Raw genomic sequence first — 23,757 nt, 5'->3', positions numbered from 1 at the left:
GTTCTCTCCTATTCTTATCTGTGATGCCTGCCCTTCTCACCTCACTTTCATTCCACCAGAGGCAGGGCAGTCCTGGGATCAGAGAGATGGACAGACAGCAAACAGTGGGTGCTCCTCAGGTTCAGGCATTTGATTTCACTGCCCAAATTCCTCATTTCAGCCTGAAGGTGAGCGTGAATGAGGAACTGAATAGAGATCCAAGATACTGCACGTGCGTCAGCACCACTGTGACAGCCCAGGCTCTGAATCACAAGGCGCTTTAATCCCTCAGTGACAAACCCACCTAAGGAAAGGGATACCTGAAACCAGACCAGGAAATATTTGTGCAGGAGGCAGGGAACTCGATCTGCACAGCTTTTCTCAGTCACTCAAATTCCAATTGAAAACAAGGACAAGTCCTAACTCCAAAAACAGAGTGTTCTCAACACCCACGTCAATCATCCTGAAATGTAACACAGAAAGAGTTTACCAGGGATGTTGTCCCAAGACTCCTTGCATAATTTGTGGTCCACTTGCAGCAAAGGCTTCTCCCCAGGGCCCCCCAGTGTTTTCCTCTGCAAAGAAAGAAGGTGCCTTCACAGATTCAGACCTTGGAGGGGTGTATTGTCCCAGTTCATGTCACACTCACAAAAGAACCAATCTCATAATGTGTAGGTTTCATTCATTCGTTCTTCCAGAAAAGGGAAGCTGCCTACTATGTGCTACACATCGTCCTAGTGCTCAATGATCTCTGCCGTCATGAAGTTTGTATTGTAGAAGTAGGTGGGAGGGACAATAAGCACATTAAGTAAGTAAATTACCTTGTAAATTAGAAGGCAATAAGAATTTAAAAATTGAATAGGGTAAGTGAGTGGGACAGCAAGGGATGGTCGGAATAGGGTAGTCAGAGTGGACCCTATTGAGGAGGAGATATTTTAGCCAAGTCTTCTTTTTAAAACAATTTCAACTTTTATTTTAGATTCAGGGGATACATGTACAGGTCTGTCACATGGGAACACTGTGTGATGCTGAGGTTTGAAGTACAAATGATCTGGTCACCCAGGCAGTGAGCACAGCACCCATAGGCAGTTCCTTAGCACCCCCTCCAACATTCCCCAACCCTAGGGGTCCCCAGTGTCCATTGCTCCCATCTTGATCTTCACATGTACTTGATGTTTAGTTCACATTTATAAGTGAGAACATGCGGTATTTGGTTTTCTTTTCTTTTTTTCTTTTTTTTTTTTTTTTTTTTTTTTTGAGTCGGACTCTTGCACTGTCGCTCCAGTTGGAGTGCAGTGGCACAACCTCAGCTCACCACAACCTCCACCTCCTGGGTTCAAGCGATTCTCCCACCTCAACCTTGCAAGTAGGTGGAATTACCACCATGCACCACCACATCCAGCTAATTTTTTTTTATATTTAGTAGAGACAAGGTTTCACTATGTTGGCCAGGTTGGTTTCCTGAGCTCGTGATCCACCTGCCTTGGCCTCTCAAAGTGCTGAGATTACAGGCATGAGCCACCACCCCCGGCCCTGGTTTTCTATTCCTACATTAATTCGCTTAGGATAATGGCCTCCAGACGCATCCATGTTGCTGCAAAAGACATGATTTCATTTTTTATGCCTGCATAAATTCCATAGTATGTATGTACCACATTTTCTTTATCCAGTCCACCACTGATGCACATCTACGTTGATTCCATGTCTTTACTATTGTGAACAGTGCGGCAAAAAACATGCAAGTGCATGTGTCTTTTTTGTAGAATGATATATTTTCCTTTGGGTACATACCTAGTAACGAGACTGCTGGGTCAAATGGTAGTTCTCAGTTATTTGAGAAATCTCCAAACTGCTTTCCACAGTGGCTGAACTAATTTACATTCCCACCCAAAGTGTATAAGTGTTCCCTGTTTTCTGCAGTCTTGCCAGCATCTGTTATTTTTTGGCTTTTTAATAATAGCCATTCTGACTGGTGTGAGATGATATCTCATTATGGTTTTAATTTGCTTTTCTCTGATAATTAGCAATAACGAACATTTTTTCATGTTTGTTGGCTGCTTTTATGTCTTTTTTTGAGAATTGTCTGTTCATGTCCTTTGTCCACTTTTTAATGGGGTTGCTTTTTGCGTATTGATTTGTTTAGGCTCCTTATAGATTCTGGGTATTAGGTCTTTGTTGGATACATAGCTTACAAATATTTTCTTTCATTCTGTAGGTTGTTTACTTGTTGCTAGTTTCTTTTGCTGTGCAAAACCTCTTTAGTTTAATTAGGTCCCACGTGTCCATTTTTTTGTTACAATTGCTTTTGAGGACTTACCCATTAATTCTTTGCCAAGGCTGACATTGAGAAGGGAATTTCCTAGATTTCCTTCTGTAATTTTTAGAGTTTGACGTCTTACATTTAAATCTTTAATTCATCTCGAGTTAATTTTTGTATATGGCGAAAGGTAGAGATCCAATTTCATTCTTCTGCATACATCAGCCAAGTCTTAAAGGAGGTGAGGGAGATATCCAAGCAGGCATCAAGGAGAGGGCACTGAGAAAGAGGTGGAGCAAATACCGAAAGCATGCCTTATGTGACCCAGGAGCACGAGGAAGCCACTGGGGCAGGAGCTGCGTAAGAGAGCAGAGTAGGAAGCAATGATGTCAGAAGGCTCTACAAGTCCTTGTATGGACTTGGGCTTATATTCAGAGAAAAGTGGAGAGCCATTTGAAAGTTTTTGAACAGAGGAGGAGAAAGGCCTTACTTGCCTTGTAAAAAGATCACTTTGACTAAGTATACACTGTGTGTGTGTGTGTGTGTGTGTGTGTGTGACTTAATCTATGTGACAGATGTTGGCAGCTCCTCCAGAGCGGTAGCAGTGGAGGTGATGCAAAGGAATCAGATTCTGGTTAAATTTTGAAAGCAGAGCTGACAGAATTTTCTGATGAATTGCTTGTGAGATGAAAGAGAAAGAAGAGTCAAGGATGACGTCAAGTTTTTGGCCTAAGCAATTGTAAAAACAGAGTTGCCATCACCTGCAATGGGGGAAGATTAGAAGTTTAGTTTAAAATGATTGAGTTTAATAGATTTTAGTCATTTAATAGTGATTACAAAATATTGTATTTTACAGATTGTAAACATTGTGATTTACATTTTGTGCAGGTCTAGAAAAGCTAAACATTCAATTAGGAAGATTAAAGCTGGGTCTGAAAAGCAGCCTAGGACCTGCAGACAGGGATTCTAACTATGTACTAATCTTGTCCGTATGTTAAGAAATTACACTCTCTTTCAGAGGAAACAACTGGATGTTAGACAAACTCCTTACTTAAGGAAATTGAGCATCTTGTTCTGATGAATGTGATTTCTTCATTCCCTCTGTCCCCGGCCAGTCTCACACAGGATTTCCAATGCACAGAGCATATCAGAGATAATGACAACATGCCATGGTTCACAGTTGTGGCTCTTTGAGAAAGCCTACAAAGCTGCTGCCAAATCCAGAGCACAGATCAGAGAAATAGGGGCTCTTCCCCCGAAAACTGATAACTTTCCATACCAAAATGGTCCATTCTTAATGCTTGAAGTAGGAGCCAAATGCTTCCTGGTTGGATGAAATACAGAGTGTATTCTGATAAAACACACAGGAATTGTCTGGAATCTCAAGCAAGAAACCCTATGGGGTGGGTAGTTTTTGTGGGGCTATAAGTAGAATGGAGCAAAGAAAATATTTAGATGTTTTGATTCTTCAGCACCCTGGTCTAATCTTAACCAACTCTGGAAATTAGGTCTGGGCTGGCACTGCCCAGGAAAGGAACTATATTGAAAACTCCAGTAGTCTCCACTCTGTGTTGTTCCCAGGACAAAAGATCCATAAGGCTAATGTTTTTATGATTCTTCTCTTTGGAACAGTGGTTTCCATAAAATAAATAATCGATTATTGTTAAATAAAGAAGAAACAAATGAATGTTTTGACTCCAGAAATTAAACAGAATTTCAGAGCTGCATGAAGTAGAGCAAGTGGGTAAGTGGCTTTAAGAAGATACCTAGGCCAGGCGCGGTGGCTCACACCTGTAATCCCAGCACTTTGGGAGGCCGAGGAGGGTGGATCACCAGGTCAGGAGATCGAGACCACCCTGACTAACACGGTGAAACCCTGTCTCTACTAAAAATACAAAAAATTAGCCGGGTGTGGTGGCAGACGCCTGTAGTCCCAGCTACTCGGGAGGCTGAGGCAGGAGCATGGCATGAACCCGGGAGATGGAGCTTGCAGTGAGCTGAGATCGCACCACTGCACTCCAGCCTGGGTGACAGAGCAAGACTTCATCTCAAAAGAAAAAAAAGAAGATACCTGATAACTGTGGCTCAAAGAACAAAGAAGTTTATTTCTTTCCTATGTAACAACTCCAAGGTCAGCATTTCAGGCATGGGTAGCTGTGATCCAGGAGATCATTTGGGAACCCAGGCTGATGGCAGTTCTACCATCTTCCAGATTAGATATCCAAGGTCAATCTAGTCTTCACAGTTCCTGGAGAAAGAGGGTAAGAGTAGGAGTCCAAGGCCAAGGGATTGCTGTTAAATAAGGGAGGCAGCAGTGGTACACTTCACTTCTGCTCAAATTCCACTGGCAACAGCCAAGTCGCATGACTCCCCCTTGCTGCAAGAGGAGCTGTGAGTTCAGTCCTCACTAGCTCACTGGATAGTCCCATGTCCATTGTAGGTCTATTACTATGGAAGAAGATGAGAACATATTTTAGAAGGAAAATGATCCATTTCTATCCCAATAGCATTCTTTACTGTAAGGTTGTCTAGGAAATAAGCATGGAGCTCCAAGGAAGGAAAGACATTTAACTGAAGAAATTTCCATTCTATAAAATAGGCCTGGGGACATCACTACCATCCCAACACTAACCTAGGTAGAATAATACAAAAGGCAACCATTAACTGAAATTCTCTAAGGAGATATTTCAGATTATCAGGGAGTTTAGGAACTTGACCTTAGCTGAAATTCTCTACATAGGATCCCAATTTTGTTCAGACACTTGTCTAACTAAGATAAGTTAGTTAAATATAGCTGAAGAAACTAAAAAACACACACACACACAAACACACACACATCATGTCAACAATAACAAATATAACTACTAACATTTTTCTGAAAAACCTGCTTTATTTGTCTTAAACAGCAGGACACTTGACCATGTATTCCGAACTAGAGACTCTCTGCTTTAACCAACAGTCTGAGAGTAACCTAGGTTAGTAAAAAACTTGGCTCCTTTACCAGAGAAAATGTTAGCTTATAATAATGGCTAATATTTGAGTGTCTACTACATGCTATATATCTATCATTACCTCCTAACCTTCAGAACCATCCTGTAAAATCTTTAAGAAGATGTGGAAACTGAAGCCCAGGTAAGTTAAGTAACTTCTCTAGGATTTTATAAATAATGAGTGATTGAGCTAGAATTGGAACAAACTTCCTGAGTGCAAAACCCATGTGCTTTCCTCTATGCTACACTGGCTCCAATTATGCCAGGAGTAATTCATGTTTCAGTCATGTAAGAAGTCCAAAGTATAAATGATAAATTGGGATTATCTTGTGGAGGATAGATTAAATTACTCTGTGTGGTCCTAGAAGAGCCAGAAAAAGTGGAAGGAAAGCCTGGGAAAGTAGATTTATGTTGAAAAGGAGCAAGAGTTTTCCAGCAGTCCTAGTTGTACAATAGAGTCAGCTCTACACATGGTAGTGAGTTCCCCAGTGCTGAGGGTATTCATGCAGAGGCTCGGCAAGCATTCATATGAGTTTCTTGCAATGGAGAATAAATCCAGTGACCTCTAAGTTTCCTTCAATTTTGTGATTCCTCTGCCCTAACTTATATAAGATGTCATTTTACTTTCTTTGAAAACTTTTTATTTAGGATCATCAAATTTCTTTTTTTGTTTTGGAGATTCAGATACATTTTTTTTCTGGAGATCAACTTTTGGAACTCATTTTAAATCCTCTCAATGATTATAGAATATACTGGGAAGCAGTAGAGCATATAGGTTAAGAGTTCATTTTCAGAATCAGATAACTGGCCCCATGACTCAATGACTCCAGAATTCACAAGCTGTGTCATATAAACTCTGCAGACTTCAGTCCCAAACTGCAAATGGGAGTAATTAAGTCTATCTTATAGTGTTATTGTATTATATAATATAGTATTTATAAATTCCCTAGCATAGCACCTGGAACATAGCAAGGGTCCAATGAATAATGGTTATTTTCATAAATAATATAGAACTAAGAGAGCAAATGAGCAACATAGAAAAATCTTAAAACACCACTAGTCCCAGAATTCTTGCTCTTCTCTCGGTAGACAATAATCTGTAAATATAAACCAACTACACACACACCATTTATCACCACCACCACCAAAGGGGCTTGATTTGTTGGTTGGTAGAACCAAATTCACTTGGGTGATTTCATTGCCCTTTTCTCTTAGGAGAACTGGAGTGAGCAGTGAGGATGGAGGGGAAGGAGCATTGCCCCCATGTAAGAAAATCCTTCTCAGTAATGTTTTCTCATGGGAAAAGATGTACTAAATCACCTTGCCTAGAGTGAATAGAAACTAGAGATAACTCCCAAGGTATACTGGGAATAAACTACAAATTTTGGAGCAATCCACAACCTGCTCTAGCTTTTGAGAGAGAAGTTGATCTATAAGTCAAGCACAGATTCAGAAATGCTGAAGAAAACTGATGGAACATTGCAGTTTCATTGAAGATTTAAGTGTATGCTTTTGTGTGTAGGCATGTTTAAAAATTGTCCATATACTATGGTTTTCACTTTGTTTTGTTTGCTTAAGGTATATAATTTTATATGTGTTACAAGTTGCATAATTTACGTGTTACATGTTAAATGTATTTGTTCTGGTGATATACATGCATTTGTTCTTTGGCAATCTCAAAGAACAACGCATTTGATATATGTGGTATATCTCTAACAATTGGTATAAAATAAAATTTTCACTCATCCTGGGTTTGTTATGTGCTAGGTAGAAGCTGTTTTAGCACTGTATATACCATGATTTATTTAATCCTCAAATCATTTGTGAGAAAGATGCTGTTGTTATCACCATTTTGTAGATGAAGGAGTATACACAGGGAGGTTAAGAAACTTGCCCTGTGTCACACAGCTAGTGTCAGACACGAATCAGAACCCAGACAATCTGGCTCCACAGCCTACCTCCTGACCATTATCCCTAGTTACCTGAGTTTGACCAAGTCCCAGGAGAATTTGTGGGTCCAGCTTGAGAGGTTCAGCTGGACCGAGATCCTGGAAGACCAGAGCTCCAGGTAATATCAACCTGGGTTAAAATGTCAAACATATTTTGGCTTAGAAAATTGAGGCTCCTGGCAGGAAACACTGAAACACTGGCTTCTCATCCAACTTCACTAACCACTCCAAACTGAAAAATATCTAATTAGACGTAAAATCTCATTTCCCACGTACTTCTTTAAATTCATATTCAATTACACCTGGTTTAATATGATTTTGAGGACAGGTGTGGAGACTTAAATGGAAAACATGAAGCCTAATTTTTCATCCAGAAACACTGGCTTCTCATCCAACCAGCTCCAGCTGGTTGATGTTTACCGTGGGTAACTTGTGGTACACACTGATCATGTCTCAGAGCATCTCACGGATGATTCCTGATAAACTAGGGCTTATATATTTGGTCCCCCTAACAGCAAATCACAGTTGCTTATCTTCCAGTTGCATTCCTAATATGTTCATAAATGCCAGCCTTTGTTATCCATGACTGTAATGAGCTCTAACCAGGCCCACTTCTCTCCTTAATAACAATGCATTATAGCAATGGGTCCAAATACTGTTTCCATGACTTATCACCTGTATGACTTTGAGCAAGTGCTCTTACCTCCTAGAGGCTTAGTAGTCACATCTATACCCTAAAGGCAATGCTTACTGATGGAAATATGATGGTTTAAGGTAACAAATGTAAACCATACCGCTGGTTCCCTTTCCCTCTAATGTGCAACATTTCAACTCTATTAATTCCTATTTCTGAACTGGACTTACTTCTTGCCATATAAACATGTTGGAAACACATTGAAAACAGGAATTTAACATTACCTTCAATGCTTTTTCTTAAGGTTGAGCATTCATTTTTTTTTTTTAAGTATTCATATTTTTTGAGGTTCATCGCTTTTTAGCAAAGACGCTTCCATGAGGGCACTAGAATCTCTCTTGTATAAACTGATTTTTTAAATCAAATAAAATACATATAACATGAAATTTACCATCTTAGTCTTTTTGAGTCTACAGTTCAGTAGTATTAAATACATTTACATTATTTTGCACCCAATCTCCAGGACTCTTTTTATCTTGCAAAACTGAAACTGTATACCCATTAAACAATGACTTCCTATTCCCCCTCCTCCCCCAGTTCCTGGCAACCACCATTCTCCTTTCTGTCTCTGTGAATTTGACCACTCTAGGTGCCTCATTTTGGTGGAATCATACAGTATTTGTCCTTTTGTGAATAGCTGATTGCATTTATCATAATGTCCTCAGAGTTCATCTATGCTGTAGCATGTGTAGGAATCTCCTTCTTTTTCAAAGCTGGATAATATTCCATTGTATGCATATACCATATTTTGTTTATCCATTCATCTGTCCACGGATACTTGTTAGCTATTATGAATAATGCTGGTATGAACATGGTTGTAAAAATAGCTTCCAGACTCCGCTTTTAATTATTTTTGGTATAAACCCAGAAGTGGAATTACTTGTAATTCCCTTTTTAATTTTTTGAGAAACTACCGTACTGTTTTCCATAGCCATTACACATTTTACATGCCCATCAACAGTGTACAAAGGTTGCAGTTTCTCCACATCCTAACACTTGTTATTTTCTGTTTTTTGATAACCATCCTAATGGGTGTGAAGTGGTATCTCATTGTGTTCTGATCTGCATTTCTCTAATGATTAATGATGTTGAGCATCTTTTTATATGTTTATTTGTATATCTTCTCTGGGAACATGTCTTTTCAAGTCATTTACCACTTTTTAATTGAGTTGCTAGTTTTGTTGTTGAGTTGTAGGAATTCTTTATATATTTTGGATATTAACCCCTTCTCAGATATATATATATATATGATTTGCAAATATTTTCTCCCATTCTGTGGGTTGCCTTTTCACACAGTTGATAGTGTCTTTTTTTCCCCCTTTTTTTTTTTTTTTTTTTTTTTTTGAGATGGAGTCTCGCTCTGTTGCCCAGGCTGGAGTGCAAAGGTGCAATCTGTGCTCACTGCAACCTCCGTCTCCTGGGTTCAAGCCATTCTCCTGCCTCAGCCTTCTAAGTAGGTGGAATTACAGGTGCCCACCATCACACCCTGATAATTTTTGTATTTTTAGTAGACACAGGGTTTTGCCATATTGGGCAGGTTAGTTTCAAACTCCTTGTTCAGGTGATCTGCCTACCTCGTCCTCCCAAAGTATTGGGATTACAGGCATGAGCCACTGCTCCTGACTCCTTTTTTTATTTTTAGTTGACAGATAGTGTTTATACACATTTATGTGATTGTGTCTTTTGATGCACAGAAGTTTTAAATGTTGAGGTAGTTCAATTTATCTATTGTTTCCTTCAGTGTGTTTTTAGTGTCATATCCATGTAAAAATTTATATTTTAGATATGGGGCCAATAAAACAAGAATCATCAAAAAATTAAATCTAGATATTGGTAACCTCCTCTTACTTTCCTTTTTAATGACTCAGTGAATTTCATCTGGCCTGGACTGTGAACCTCAAGAGTGCTGGGAGACTGCAAATATTCTCATACAACCAGTGAAATGTTGATGGGATGTCGAAACTATGTGACTCTAGGGGCTGTGCTCAGTATAACTTTAGGATTTACCATGTTGGTCTCAGTGACCAAAGAGAGGATATGACAGTGAGGTTGCTTCACTCACTGTGGCCAAACATGTTTGCTGACCAAAGGAAAAAAGATTATTCCACTTAATAAAATGGATGGCATCGGCCGGGCACGGTGGCTCAGGCCTGTAATCCCAGCACTTTGGGAGGCCAAGACAGGTAGATCACAAGGTCAGGAGATTAAGACCATCCTGGCTAACACGGTGAAATCCCGTCTCTACTAAAAATATAAAAATTATCCAGGCTTGGTGGCGGGCGCCTGTAGTCCCAGCTATTCAGGAGGCTGAGGCAAGAGAATGGCCTGAACCCGGGAGGCAAAGCTTGCAGTGAGCCAAGATCGCGCCACTGCACTCCAGCCTGGGTGACTGAGCAAGACTCCGTCTCAAACAAAACAAAACAAAACAAAACAAAACAAAACAAAATAAAATGGATGGCATCCATGTCTGGAACAGGACCACATCCCAGGCACTTCTCACATGTTCTCTCACTACTAACCTGTGAGGACATATTGCTAAGCTCATTTCCCAGATGAGGAAACTGAGGTTCAAAAAATGAGTCGCTTTCTCTAGTTCACATTGCAAATGGTGAGCTGTGAATTCAATACAAATCTGGATGGTTCACAACTTGCACTTAGAATATTTGTCTTGGCACATACCCTTGGAGGAAAAGGACTGAGCAGCACTTTCAAGGACACAGAGAAGACCCAAGTAAGGGTGATAGTGTTTCATGAAGCCATTCCTACCACTAGACAGACTGTCTGGGCATCCAGAGCATCCGCCTCAAACATGCCCAAGGGAGTTCTACAGAACTGCGAGTAAATAAACAGAGCAAACCCTGTTGCAGGAACACCACTGAGCTATTCCGCATAAAATAGAGTCCCTTTGTTTACTCAGCAGCTTTGCATGGAAGCCAGAGGGCACTGAGATGCCGGGATCTTGTTCTCCAAGTGCCTGCAGCTCAGCCCTGCCTGCTGTCACAGCAGGACAGGCAGCCTGTATGGAAGGTCACATGTCAGTGAGTAATCACTAAGAAAAGCAACTCTCTAAAGGGCTGATCAACACGTCAGGGTCAGGACGCGCCACACAGATGTGTAAATGTCTTTGTGTGTGTGTTCGCATTTTAAGTACCTATTAAGATCTGTCAAACATGATCAAGCATCTTTAATTAAGTGCCTGGGCCAGTTCATATGTACACACATCCAACTGTTTGTATCTACCCACTTGTAACTTGATAAACATTTTCTATGGAATTTTATGTTAACTTATTTGCCTAAGCAAGTAAATAAAATACATATTGAAGGTATTTTTTCCCCTTTGGTCCACTGTTGGTATTCCAAAAAATATTTTTCTATTTCATGTACATAAAACTCTCCAACTACTCATGCAGCCAAATTCAAATTCAGAATCTAGAGGTGGATGAACTGTCACTACATTGTCAAATATCTCTTTTGTTTTAAACACTTTGGATAGTGGTTGAAACAATGCAATATGTCTAACACGACTTCTCTTAATTTTTAATCCAATGTGTATTTCAAGGGAAATTTAATCCATCTGGTTCTCATTTACTTACTCTTAACTCATCAAAGTGGTACTTTGCAACTGATGTTTGATGTCCAAAATGGCTTACGGGTTTTTAAGTCCTTATAGAGATCTCCCCTGCCTGCCCATTTGTGCTCTCCACAGCACCAGCCATAATGAAGAAGTTATATTTTATTTACCTGACATAGTTTCAAATGACCAGAAAGGTACGCTTGACCAAACATCAAAGCTCTCAGCCCTGTGGGGCCACAATGTTGGAGTGGGATAAAGCGCAATGACCTGGGCGGCATGCTGCTAGAGGCCGCACATGCTGCTCATGGGCAGAGGCCACATACTCTGTGCTGTACCCAGCTTGCCATCTATGCCCACAATGGATGTCCCTAGGCACCGGGAGCTGTGCTCTGAAACTTCTTTCATGTAGCACTCCACACATATGACGCCACAACCTCTTCCACCCCTGTAGCACACACAGACAAAGCTTTCTCATCACATGTGTTGTCTATGATTACTTCAAAACAAGTTTTTTACTCAAGAAAGCTCTGCTGTATCAGGAGAAAAATACACTCAGCTGCTCATGTTGTTCAAATTCTACCAATAAGAACCTTTCTGCCGTCTTCTCCAGCCTTGGTACTTCCCCATGTCTCTCTAAGAATAACCACAAAATGCTTAAATATCTCTAGGAAGAAGAAAACGCAGTCTACCATTTCAAAAACTGCTGCAGGATTTGGGCACCAGAAGTGGTCTTTCAGATCATGTAATCTTTAAAGTGTTAACTCTCCAGGTATCTGAATAGGAAATTGTTCATCATATTTCTGTATTTGTTCTTTCTTTTAAATGTTCAGTGATGTGTAGTCATGACCTTAGCCAGCTTCTCCACTCATTAGTCACTCAATAAACATTTAGTGAGCACCTACATTGAGTCAAACACTCTGCTAGGCCATGAGGTTGTCAGAACGCAAACCTTTCCTGGTAAGAGCCACTCATGGATTGCCTGCCCATTGAAAGCTGGCAGCCCAGAGTCCCCTGTCCTGACGATGCTGTACCCCTCTGAATCAGTCTCAGGTATACACACGTGGGTCCTGAGCAGATAGAGCTAAAGGGCTGCTTGCTCACTAGTCACAAGAAAAACAGTCTCCTGAGCTTCAAATTATTCTTTGTTTTGGCAGAACAGAAAGGTAGAATATATTTTCTCATTCATCATAGGATCACGACCAACACTCCTATAACAAAAGACAGATTAACAAGAAAAAAGCATAATGCATTTATTTAACCAAAGTAAAGAAATTACTTTGTACATTACGAAGTACATGACATGAGAACCTTCAGAAGAGAAGATACAAAGACCTAGAGAAAACTGTTTTTATACTTCAGTTCAATAAAGAATGGATAGTCTTGTAGAAATGTGATTGGACCAAAAAGGTATGATCTAAGGATAATAGAATGAAGTGAGGGAACGAGCAAGGCCTGTCTGTTCAGGTAATTCCTGGCCTCTCTGTGCAGCATTGCTTCCTCCTGGGTATGGAGCAGGACCCTGCTGGAACCAGGCTCTTATGACCTGGTAGCTCAGAGAGTTTCTTTTTGGCCAGCTCTAGCACAGAAAGATGGGGGGAAGTTAGAGTAATATGTCTAGGTTTTATGACTGGTTGTGGGAGAGGGGTTATCGTTTCTGTGACCCACCCTGGAGGAAAAAAAAAATCTGGTTTCTACTACTCACTTTGGGGGAGAAAAAGGAGTGAGAGACAGAAGGGCAGGAGATCACAGAGAGCTTCCTTCTGAAACCCCTCCAATCTCCTTCAGTTCTAAATATTTGCCATATCAAGTCATCACACTTCGTAATATTGTGTTCTGAGCCCCAACAGTTTCCAATATCAAAGACCAAATGTATGAACATTTATATAAACTCCAGTACTCCACATCTGACAGCACAACATTTCATCTCAACCCTTAGCACATTGAGGTCCTCAATTTCATCTCAACCCTCAGCACATACTGGTGCTTTTCTGTCTTAATGGGAAGATGGAAGGAACTCATAGAAGTAAGAAGTTAGCAATTCATGCCGGATGCGGTGGCTCACGCCTGTAATCCTGACAATTTGGGAGGCCAAGGTGGGCGGATCCCTTGAGGTCAGGAGTTCAAGATCAGCCTGGCCGACAAGGTCAAAAATACAAAAATTAGCCGGGCATGGTGGCAAGGGCCTGTAATCCCCAGCTACTCTGGAGGCTGAGGCAGGAGAATTGTTTGAACCAGGGAGGCAGAGGTTGCAGTGAACCAAGATTGTGCCACCGTGTTCCAGCCTGGATGACAGAGCAAGACTCCATCTCAAAAAAAAAAAAAGAAGAAGAGGAAGGTAGTAATTCATTACTTGCAACTCTGCCTTTGTGATAACTAGTGGTACTTTTATCAGTTCAAAGAAATATAGAGTTTTCTTTTTTGAAGTGACTTACGCTAGATATTCCATCTCACTTTAACAACTGCATTTTATCATTATACCATAAAGGGAAAGTTTTCAGGCTGCTGATTCATATTTCACTGAGGTCATCTGAATTTTAGGGGACCTCAAATAGAATCATATTGGGGAAAGAATGAGCCTAGCTCAAACCAGACTGGCTGAGAGCTTATCTTGCCAGGACATAGGCTCCCGGTGGGTGGGGGAGATGGCCATTGCTGCTTTTCTTTCCTTCTCCACTGCATTTAAGCAGATGCAGTTAGTCACTGTGCAAAGGAGTATGTGCAAATGTAAGTATTCATGTTTACGTGTGGTTGCCAGGTCTAAATCAGCCAGGCAGTAATTTCTCTGGGAGCCCAATGTAGGCACTAAATTTTGCACTCAACCACCAAATGGTCCACATGCCCCTTAATCTGTCTTCCTGCAGGAGGGCTCCCTTGGCACTGTCCTGCCTGAACTTGGGGCCAGCCTTTCACTGGAGCCCCTTCCCGTGAATTACGGCCTACAGCATGGGGGCTGAATAGAAAAAAAAAAAACAACCCTCCAGAAATTCAACTGGAAGGGCAGACCGGAATTCACTCTAATGTTGAGAATAGCAGGAAAGCTTCTATTATTCTACATCATTCTATCTGCTATGAGGCAGTGCGGCGCCTGAAGTCTGACTGAGCTTAACTCATTTCCCTGGATTTCCGAGTCACAGCCATGGTGCCTGCTAAAGCCAAATATCTCACTCCTGAGACTCACTACACTTCCTGATAGGATGCACTTGCTTGTCTCCTAGTGACCTTAAACACTAATAAAGGAGTCATAATATGACCTAGACCAGACCTAGGAGCCAATCAGAATGCAAATGATTGATGGGAGTGCTTTTGGTTATCTACTGTTTGTCCTGACGCTTGGCGTGGTTCTTTCTATTATGATTGTGTGGGTAGCAGGCTTAAAAATACATACAGGCATTGCTTTCCACATTGTTGAAGGTTAATCCTAAGGTGTGGCAAAGAAACTATATTTTACAGACTGGAACCTCACAGGCACCAGCTAGTTTCGCTCTTCCTTTTCCTGGCTTGCTGGAAGGATGACAATAGCACTTTGGAAACAATTCATAAATGTAAATTGTCTCTAATTCTAGGCGTGGGGTTAGAAGAGCGAATTCTCTGATTTGCATTGCTGACTGCTTTGATCTCTGCTTGCCCTCCCTCAAATGTTGTTATCAAAGTGATTAGCATTTCTGCAGAAAGATCATGAATTCAACACCCTCTCCCTTCTTCTTTTAGTGTACTTATATTCCTTCTAAAATAAGACAAATGTTTGGTCTGATGCATCATGTGAACCTATGATTAAAATATCCACCCAAATTATGAACCAGGACCTGGGAGATTGTTGGAGTCATCTCTTACGTTTGCCAGTTGTCACATTTCAGTGTCTTTCAGCTCAAATTCCTCTTTTTAAGGAAGGCTTTTTATATTGCTATTATTCCTATCTCTGTCGACTTAATACATTTAGATTCAGAAGGTCAACTTATATCAAGCTGTGCAGAGTGCAGGGTGCCTGAATGTTAGTTGCCCTTTTGTATTTGAAAAGCATCTGCTAAATAGTCAACCTGCAGGGAGTTCTTGTGTAACCTATCCTGGAAATTTTAGTCTTCCATTCTTTGGGAACAATGGACTAAGGTGATCTATCACAGCTCTAACCAGGAATGGTCATGCTACATGAGCAAAAGCAAATGATTTTGGATTCCTCCATATAGTATACCAGAGTCAGACTGTAATGGCATGTCTACTTTCCATGACAGCAGCTCCCAGCAGGCAAGGACTGTGCTGCAAACATCCCAGCTCCTTCTATTAGCCTTGATGAGTTTATTATGTATTGAGCCCTTCATCAACCTATTTATACTTTTATCCTCTATTGCATCTTTGGGTTTTCTATTTTAATCTGTACTATGTATAAATTTTTCTTTTATTCTTCTTATCTCTTCCCATTTAGAGATGTACAACTGAATTTGATAATTTTCATAATAGCAAAGACATAGAATCAACATAAATGTCCATCAATGGTAAACTGGATAAAGAAAATGTGATACATATATACCACAGGATACAATGCAGCCATAAAAAAGAACAAGATCATATCTTTTGCAGGAACATGGATGGAGCTGCAGGCCATTATTCTTAGCAAACTGACAGAAAGAGAAAACCAAATATTGCATGTTCTCACTTATAAGTGGGAGCTAAATGATGAGAACACATGGATACATAGAGGGCAACAACACACACTGGGGCCTATCAGATGGTGGAGGCTAGCAGGAGGGGGAGGATCAGGAAAAATAATAATGGGTACTAGGGTCCCCATGACACAGTTTACCTATGTAGCAAACTTACACATACCCCTGAACTTAAAAGTTAAATTTAAAAACAATTACAATTATAGTAATTTTTTTTTTTTACAAAGACACTGGTGTAAATATAAAATGAAGAAAAATTAAGGCGCACTAGTTAAAACTGCCAGTGAATTCCATAGAGATTACATGCCTCTAAGTCTGTGTTCAAAGGCTTCAAATGCCAGGTTTCTCCACATTGTGATACCAGGTGAATTTAGTACAAGCATATACATCACAAATTCAACAAATAACACCAATACCCTCAGAAACAACTGTGTAGCAAGAAGAAATCTTAAAGCCTCTGCCTTATGGTGGCCTCTATATTTTGTTGTTGCTACTGTTTAAGCCTTTTCCTGTTTGTCCCAAGAACACTGACTGGCTGTTGCTGCTGCAGTGTTTTCTTTGAGATAATTTTGCCACAAAATATCTCACTTGTGTTATCATTTTGCATCGTTTTAGTATACTGACTTTGGAAATAAAAGGCATCCTTCTATTTATAGCATTCTGTTTTCAGTAGTGATATTTCCACTACTATGCCAGGTGTTTACAAAATATAGTAATTCTCCATCACTGAGATGTCAAATCCTAGAAAACGTAACATTTCCATGTGTGATGTTAACATTGTTCTCCAACAGTTGTTGGCCAAAGAGTCATTTGATGAATCCAACTTTTCCAAAATAGATGATTCTGATGATTCAGATGAATCTGATGCTAGCTCTATTTAGAAATAACTCCAAAAATAGTTTTTATATTTTATTTCCACATTGAAAATCAGTCAGAATTTGCTTCAGCCTCAAAGAGCATGTTTATATAAAATTAAATGAGCTATGGCAGTGAGCTGAACTTTTTTTTTCTAAACCAGAAAAGGATTAATTTGAGAAGACTACAGAAAGTAAGAGGAAGCCATAAAAAATATGGAACCACAATCTTCTCATATTGATCTTGGAGCCCCAGAATAAATGGATTCTTTTTTTATAAAAAAGTTGTTCTAAAAATTCCCATCAAGATGTCATATATTTCTAATGTATTTCCCTTTGATACTCCCATTTCTGTGCTGAAGAAACCCACTTTTTTAAAAAGTCTGTTCTGCTAGATTCCGATTTAACTTATACTCTTGAGTTCCACTAAGTGCTGGGCACTGGGCACGGTGTTAGATTCATTCTCTAACACTAATAATAATACCTGAAACTTATTATGTGCTTACTGCATGCCAGGATTGTTGAAATGGCTTACATGAACTGTCTCATTTAATTCTTTCAACCATCCCATGAAGACATTTATCTCATTTTCTGAGAACAACCTTATAGATTTATGTTGTGATCCTTACTATGTAGATGACAATGCTAAGCTTCAGAGAATTTTAAGCACGTTGCTCAAGGCCAAGGACCAAGAACCAAGAATCAAGACTAACAACCACATCCTTTTTTTTTTTTTTTTTTTTTTTTTTTTTAAGAGTCAGGGTCTCGCTCTGTCATTCAGGCTGGCGTGCAGTGGCACAATCATGGCCCACGGCAGCCTTGAACTCCTGGACTCCAGGGAGCCTCCCACCTCAGCTTCCCAAATAGCTGGGACTATAAGCATGTGCCACCATGCCCAGCTGAGGTGCTTTTGTTTGTTTGTTTTGTTTTTGTTTCGAGACAGAGTTTTGCTCTTGTTGCTCCAGCTGGAGTGCAACGGTGCAAACTTGGCTCACCACAACCTCTGCCTCCCAGGTTCAAGCTACTCTGCCTCAGCCTCCCGAGTAGCTGGGATTACAGGCATGCGCGACCACGCCTGGCTAGTTTCGTATTTTTAGTAGAGACAGGGTTTCTCCATGTTGGTCAGGCTGGTCTCAAACTCCTGACCTTAGGTGATCCATGTGCCTCGGCCTCCCAAAGTGCTGGGATTACAGGCGTGAGCCACCACGCCCAGCCACCAGCTGAGTTTTTAAAACATCTTATAGAGATACGGTCACACTGTGCTGTCCAGGCTGATCTCAAATACCTGGCCTCAGGCTATCCTCTTGCCTCAGCCTCTTGTGTGGCTGGTATTACAGACATGAGCCACATCACACCACAATCATATCCTTACCCATATTAGCATTCTCAATCCCTTTTATTGCATAAATCCATAGTAAACTAGTTTTAATTCTATTGGGTGATTGTCTCATCTAAATAATTCTTAGAGATCAGTTGTTTCTAATTTGTCATACAATTGATTTTAAAGTAAATTGTTGAATCACTCTTCTTCCTCTCTGTTGCAGATTGATACTGACACATAAAGAAGTTAACCTGATACAGCATCTGAGTAGAACACAGTGTAATTATAGAACAGCAGACCCAACCATCGAATATGTAACATGTTATAAACATAGTTTAATTCTCATCAACTAGAAAGTTACAAATTCCATGTTCTACATAAATACTTAATATACAACCATGGTTAGTACCTCTGGAATTTACTTTAACTCATTTGCTGTGTTTGGTTACTCACACTTTGATTATGGAAATGTTATGAAATAGTAGTGATTGTCTATTGAAAGGAAATTCTCCATAAAATCTGGAGCAAGAAATGGAAATGAAGTCTTTAAAATTATTTAAATATGTATATGTTCAAAGGGCCTTTCCTTTCACTTTCTTTTAAATTCATGCCCATTTCCTTAATCCTTTCTTCCACGGACTTTTTTTCCATTCTTTTAATCACCTTTGAATGCCTTGCAAATTCTGTTTCTCTCAAGGTATGAAGCATAGGAAAGGGCACAATTTACCGACACTGAGTCAGACATGGAGACTATCTAAAGGATCTCACACTCTCCTCTTATATTCTAAATTCCCTGTATTTTGCTTTCAGTGAAACACCATAGGCTAACATGAGTTTTGTTGGGGTTTTTTGCACCTTCAGATTAAAATTTCCAAAAAATGGTTCTATGGTTTGATTGTGTCCCACAAATTCCGTGTGTTGGAAACTGAATTCCCAGTGTGGCAGTCTTAAAAGGTAGGGCCTTTAAGATGCAATTGGATCATAAGGGTTCTGCCCTCATGAATGGATTAATTCATTCATGGATTAATGGATTAGTGGGTTAATAGATGAGTGGGTTAACGAATTAGTGGGTTATCATGAGAGTGGGACTGGTGGCTTTATAAGAAGAGAAAGAGAGACCTGAGGTACCACCCTCAGTGCCCTTGCCATGTGATACCCTGGGCTGCCTCAAGGACTCCTCAGCAGTCCCCAACATCAAGAAGGCTCTTAGCAGATGCAACCTCTCAAAGTGGAACTTCTCAGCCTCTGTAGCTTTAAGAAATAAATGTCTTTTAAAAAATTACCTAGGTTTAGGTATTCTGTTATAAGCAACAGAAAATGCACTAATACACATGGTTTAGTTTTGTCTTTGAATTAGACCACTTCACCTTGCCCACTTACTCTCAAACTTGGATAGGTTTTGTTTTTGTTTGTTGTTCACTTCAGAAGCATCTGCACATTTTGTATTTGCTCTGTTCTCCTATCTTTTTTTTTTTTTTTTTTTTTTTTTTGAGACTGAGTCTCGCTCTGTCGCCCAGCCTGGAGTGCAGTGGCGTGAACCTCTGCTCACTGCAAGCTCCGCCTCCCGGGTTAATGCCATTCTCCTGCCTCAGCCTCCCCAGCAGCTGGGACTACAGGCGCCCACCACCACGCCCGGCTAATTTTTGTATTTTTAGTAGAGAAGGGGTTTCACCATGTTAGTCAAGATGGTCTCGATCTCCTGACCTCGTGATCCGCCCGCCTTGGCCTCCCAAAGTGCTGGGATTACAGGCGTGAGCCACCGGGCACGGCCGCTCTGTTCTCCTGTCTAATACTTTCACTTTAAACATGATCTGAGGATCATAATCTGTAGTATAAAACATTTCCCCAGGATGCCACAGTGACCTAATAATAATACCCCTTTCTGAGTTTGTAGCCCAATCCCAAAATACAGTTGGTGCAAATTTTCATATGGGAATAACATCCTCAGCAAGGCATCATGCCACCTGTTTTTTTTAAATTAATAAGCTCCTAACATAAATTTGATGTCAGTTGCAGATGAGAAAATAGGGCTTGATGAAGTTGATTGCTTCAATGATGCAGCCAGTCCTGCTTGAACCCCTCTGTCTGGAGGAAGGAAGGCAGAGATTCTAGAAACATACAATTTGATTCCCACAGCATGTATGTGCTGAAGAAGAGACTGAGTGGGTCTTGGCTTCAGGCAGGGCTGTACTCTACTGTGATATCAGCAGCACTCATCCTTGAATCTCCAAGATCTTGTCTTCCTTCAAGAGGCTGATTCAGACACAGAGTCTAGTCTTGTTTCTCTTTTTTTAAGGTACACATTGGGCAGAAAACTCTAAGGCCTCTTGTAAAAACATCACTGACATGCTTCCTGGTGATTTCTCAGCAGCTATTTGATTCCCAGATGTATTTTTTCACTACCATTTCACCAGATGTTAATTGAAATGCTAAACTAAATGTTTAGCCATCCTTGCATGCATGGATAATTAATAAACTGATTACAAAATTATAGTGATGAGGGACTACTAAGCCATGATAAATTACAATCATTATTTCAGTCTTGGCTGTAAAGATTATTCTAAGGATGATAGAGGTTTCTTACGGACTTTTAGTCATTTACATGTAATGAAGTAAAAATGTCTTTTTCAATTTTCAAATATGTCACTGAAGCCAAAATTGGATCTTGTCATTTTTAAGTTTTGTATATGCTTGATTTCTGTTGTATTTGTTTCAGATTGTGTTTGCTTCATGAAAAGGATTTTTTTTTTTTTTTTTTAGGTAGTGAGGAGTTTAACTACATTTTATTTCTCCCAAAAGCTTATTAATTTTGGCAATAAAAATTCTGTATTTCTCTAGCAAAATCTAAGATGCCTACCTCAAAGCAGCTTGTGAGGTTATGTGTATCAGTGTTGTTCTGATTATGCTGTGAGGAGCCTGAGGAATTCCTCAGAGACACCTGACAACAGGGGCAAGGAAAAACATCAGAGTAGGCTGGGATGGGGAAGGATGGAGATGGCTTTTGCAGTCATGAGGAGCTCACCTCTGGTTGAGTTGAGCAGTTCCACTTTTGATCTGTGTTGCATGCTGGACTTTTACATAAGGTTTTATTTGAAGAAAGATCCATGTGGTACCATGAATATTATTATTATTAATAATATTATTAATATAATATAAATAATCAAAAAGATGAATATTAATAATATTATTAATATATTAATAATCAAAAGGACTTGAAATCCAATGATTAAATACCTAAATTTTATAAGTGAGGGAACTGAGCTTCAGGGAGAGTAAATAACATGTTTAAAATAAAGCAGCTAGGAAAAATTGGCTTTAATTAATTATTCCTAAAAATTAAAAGGCTATGATCAACTTAACCAATATTTATCAAATGCCTGCAAAGGAAAAGGCACTATGCCAGGTCTCCAGGGAATAAAGAAAATAACAAAGTCACACTTCAAGAAAATGGCAGAATCAAGGCATGAATCTGAATCTTCTTACCCCATTACAGTGCACTTTCCACTATAGCAGTGCTCCCCAAATTTGGTTTATGAACACCTAGTCTTTCAGGATGATCTTCCACTTGAAAATTTTGACTGAAGTTTTGCATTGCATTTTAAAAGGTATGAGAAGTCCTATAGTAAAGAAATGTACTTAGACTAGACTACAGTTCCAAAATGTATTATCATGGAATACTACTCATGTCATATGTATTTGTATCCCAAAGAATGCAATTTGAGAAATTCTGCACTATCATAGCTCTCTTTATTAGATTTGAAAGTGAAATCTAGTAGGCTCTTCTTTTAAAACCTACATTTCCATGGTTTACATATAACTGTGGCTTGAGAAACGTTCATCTCAGTGGTAAGTGTTAGACCAGATATACTCTTTATATATACACACACACATTGTATGTGGATGTTACAGAAAATACTGTATCCAAATAAGCATAAATTAAATGCAATATACCAACTGTTAACACAATATTGTGTTTGCTTTAAAGTCAGCTCACACATGTTTAATATTTGTTATGAAAATCTCAATGCATTTTTTTATTCCTTCTAAACATGCAATGCCAGCTTTATACTTCACTGGAAATGTTGAATTAATTTTAGTAAAATAAGGATTGATTAATACCTCTAGTCCAATTTTCAGATAAATGACTTTCCGCAAAAGGAAAATCGATTCGTTTTTCTTATAAAACACACACACCTTGGTGTGTTTTGTTTTGGTCAGAATGTTAAATATAAAAAATAATAAATAGCAAAATATCCCCCCAAAATTCATTTCAGGTGCACCAAACAAAAATAATGCCATAAACCTTGGAAGAGAACCTGTTCTTGCAAGATTTGCAGACCAATTTTTCAAGATCAAAAGTGTTTCTATAAGCTCACAAATTTTGGATCTTCTCCAAGACTAAATCTCCAACACTTCTGAGGTTGGCCCATCACTAATATTTACAATATATTTGACATTTCATGGGATGGACTCACAGGCCTTTGTGATAGGCAGCTTCCTAATATGATGGAGTGCCAGAACAATTTGCTGTGTGTGTGAAAGGCAGTAAGATGGCACTGGCATTTTGCAACAGGAAGGAAATGATTTGTAGGTACCTTGAGCCTGTTGTATCTTGTCAGTTTTGTTAGTTGAGAAATGTCATTGCGGACCCATTAGTACATAGACAGCCGTGCCGCCCACCTGAGAAGCACTCCTTGCCAAGTGATTTGAGACCTGTGTTTGGGCAAGGTTCCTTTTCATAGTATTACATTGCATTACAGAAAACTTACAGAAACAAGCCCTCACGCAAGCTGATTCTTAACCCTTTATAAGACCTAGCATGATGCCTTACACTTATTAGGCCCTTATAATAAGATTTTTCAACAGGTTCATGTCCTTACCAAATTGGCACATGTAAAATAAAGTGTATTCTGAACTCTTTTGTCACACATCCCTCTAGTAACCCGTTTATCACTGTGGTTTATTTTATTTTTTTCCAAAGTCTGGTCATTCCTAACAATGCTTCTGATGACTGCATAATTATTACACTTTTATTGCCAAGGACAGAAATAGGGTAAAGCCACAGATGCTTTTTCTCCTGCCAAATTAGGATTATCCTCCAAAATCTGTATTGTTACTTGGCCTCTTTTAAGAGATCCATTTCTTTGGATTGTGAGAGTTCACACCTGTAATATGCATGCTCAAGGTTCTGTAATCTTGAAAGCTATTTTGTGAGATTGGGCATAGGAAACTCGATCAGGTACGACAAAGATGAGTAAGATATGGATCCTGCTCTCAGAGAGCTTCAATCCAATTGTAGATTCAAGACAAACATATACACATGGGGCACCACTTACCAAACCCCAGTGAAAGCTATTGTGGAAGTGGTTCAGATGCTTGTGGAAGTTGTTCAGATGCTTGTATTGACAAAAAAAAAAAAAAAAAAAAAAAAAAAAAAAGAAGAAGAAGAGGATTGATATTCGTATGCTTCCTTCATTAGAGAAC

The sequence above is a fragment of the Macaca thibetana genome, chromosome 4, assembly GCF_024542745.1.
Source record: "Macaca thibetana thibetana isolate TM-01 chromosome 4, ASM2454274v1, whole genome shotgun sequence".
In the NCBI taxonomy this organism is placed as follows: Eukaryota; Metazoa; Chordata; class Mammalia; order Primates; family Cercopithecidae; genus Macaca; species Macaca thibetana.
This window is presented reverse-complemented; position numbering follows the sequence as displayed.